This window comes from Gadus morhua, chromosome 3 (assembly GCF_902167405.1).
Source record: "Gadus morhua chromosome 3, gadMor3.0, whole genome shotgun sequence".
Classification (NCBI taxonomy): domain Eukaryota; kingdom Metazoa; phylum Chordata; class Actinopteri; order Gadiformes; family Gadidae; genus Gadus; species Gadus morhua.
Window position 1 is genome coordinate 9,229,078 of NC_044050.1, and position 3,104 is coordinate 9,232,181.

Genomic DNA, 3,104 nt, shown 5'->3' on the forward strand with positions numbered 1-3,104 from the left:
GATCCACACTATTCGGGCTATATCCTAGGGCTATACGTTATACTCTTCAGCACCATACGATGAACAGTCCTGTGGGCAGGTTGAATCAGGTGATGATTAAGGAGTAGGCCTACATCATGTAGGTATACGCTAAAGCGTGGGACATTGCGCGCGTCTCGCTGTGAAATGTGCCGGTGACGCCGTGCGGCTGGAGGACAGAGCTCTGTGTACCCCGCATTTCTGACTTCATAGCCGATGACGACCAACTGGACAGCCATCGTCGCGAAGCCCCGTCGCCGGCCCCTTATTACTCATCATTTCGGTTCCCAGAGTCTAGCGGCCAGACCGACGGGGTTGCGGCGATCTCGTTACCGGTACGATAAAAAAACGAAGCCTTCCCGCTGACAGTAGCCTAACAGTGTGAGTGTGACTGTAACAGCGAGCGTGCGTGTGCGACTGTGTGTGTGCGACTGTGTGTGTGTGTGTGTGTGTGTGTGTGTGTGTGTTTGTGTGTGTATGGGAGAGGGGGGAAGGGGAAGGAGTGTCGGGAATGGGTGTGCAATGCACAACGAATGCAGGATGTGACGCCGTCTTTGCCTCGCGTCTTATGGTGCACAACACGGCCATGGAGCTCAACTCGGGCTACCGTATCATCTCTCTCTCTCTCTCTCTCTCTCTCTCTCTCTCTCTCTCTCTCTCTCTCTCTCTCTCTCTCTCTCTCTCTCTCTCTCTCTCTCTCTCTCTCTCTCTCTCTCTCTCTCTCTCTCTCTGTCTCAGTCTCTCAGACTACGTGAATACTTGCGCGGGCACGTGTCGGTGCGTGTCCGTGTTCGTGCAGTGCTGGTGCGAGGTCCTGCCGGGAGCCCTGATGCGCAATATTGTCATTCAGGGAGCGTGCACAGCGGCAACCCCCGCAGGAAGCCCTGGTACCTCCCCCTTCAAACGACATCCCCCCCTCCCACACACAGAGACCCACCACACCCCCCTGATCACCTACCCACCTCTGCCTCCCCCACGTCTGCCCTGCTCTCCAAAGCGAGAGAGAGAGAGAGAGAGAGAGAGAGAGAGAGAGAGAGAGAGAGAGAGAGAGAGAGAGAGAGAGAGAGAGAGAGAGAGAGAGAGAGAGAGAGAGAGAGAGAGAGAGAGAGAGAGAGAGAGAGAGAAATATATAATGATAGAGAGAGATGTGGAGAGTGGACATCATGATTAAAATCTGCTTTTTCAATGATTAGATAATTTAACGAAACACAGCAATGGAGATTGAGGGCTTTGCATCCATGAGGCCATACATCATCCATTCATCCATTAATTTACATTTAGGGGATTTTGCTTTCGCTTTTCATCCAAAGCGACTTACAATCATTCATTCACACATTCACCCACCAACGGCAGAGTCAACCACGCAGGGCGACAGCCAGCTCGTCAGGAGCATTTAGAGTTAGGCGCCTTGCTCAGGGACACCTCAACACGCTAGGAGGGGCCGGGGACCGGACTAGTAACCTTCTGGTTGCCAGTCAAACCGCTCTACCTCCCACGGTCCACCCATTCATCCATCCATCCATCCTCCATGGATCTTCTTGCTAGTTGCAGGGGTCTTTATAATTGACCAGGTGGCCAGAGAGAGAGAGATGGTCTATACTCACTGAAGGGGAACGATCCCAGGAAGAAAACATAGCACATACGCAGGGCCGGTCCTGACCTTCGGAGGGCCTTATGCCACATCATATTAGGGGGGCCCCCTAACCTATCCGATACATTGAAAACCTTTCTTATGTTTCAAATGTATATAGAAGTAAAATAACGCACAGAATTATTTCAGAATTCATGTGCAAACGCTTAATTTGTACACATTTTGAGTAAAGAAGGTGGTGGTGATATGATAGAGTTGTTGTTGCTGGTTGGAGGTGATGGTTATGCTGGTGGTGGTGGGGTGGAGGTGGTGTTCAATGATATGATTTTGACAATGTTGTTCAAATGTATGCCAGTTACTTAATGTCAATAGAATCAAATAATAATAATACTACGTCCATGAGATGATCGCCACAGGGAATCGTGCTCCCTGGTGCTGTTTTATTTAATTTAGTCTTTGCTGACCAAATTGTTGACGTCAAAAGTAATATTTTGTAGAGTGGAAAACCAATAATGTTTTCAACATACCAACTGAGAGCCAAAGGCTGTAATACCGCTGAGGTCCATGAGGGGTCGCTGCCGGGCAAAGTTACACAGCTTAATAAAAGCTTAATCAAATAACAACTGTCACCTGTTACCAAGTCATTATGATAATAACTCAAGGTGTGTATTGTAGAACATGTCGACCTGCTCGGGTAGAGCTATTCGTCTGACTATGGTCTCATAAATCAGACTTTGTATTAATACTCTAGAGTCTGATGGCAGACAAGCTCAAATCTGGATCAATGGGCTGTTTCACTGTTCATCGCTTCATATGTGTTTCAACCAATCATGTTGCTGGATGTTGGGAACTGCAAGCGTGTAATTGGCAATTAACAGTGAACACAAACTCGGCCAGCCCTAGTAAATTGTAAAAAGGCTGGCCATAAAGGTTTCAAAACAACACCATGCAGACTGGCCACTGTATTAATCCACTTTAAAATCCCCTTCTGAGAGCTTCATCAACTTGAATGTGTTAACTTGGTAGAATATCACCGTAACGAGACAGGAAGCAAGGCGTAACTCGAACCCCTTTCAGTTCATGGTTTCCGGCCCAGACACTGAGCCATCCCCCCCTAGAGGATCTGCTATAACATAGCAGGACTGCTGAACCCGAGATTAGTATTACTGGTATAATCTCTGTGATACACATAATAAATACACAACATTATACTGGGCCTCGGATGCTATATGTAGTTCATGTTATTTAAGAGAAGTGTGTTTACCACTGATTCGCTCGCATGCTTGAGTGTATGTGTGTTTGTGTGTGAGTACACTTGAATGTGTGCGTGTGTGTACACATGTATGAGTGTGTGTGTGTGTGTCTGTTATATGTGTGCGTGCACATTCATGTGTATGTGTGTTTGTGTGTGTGTGTGTGTGTGCAGATGAAGGATACCCAGCTGTTCATTATTCATAGTAATGCGTATTCAACGGTGTCCTCATTATTAAACTTT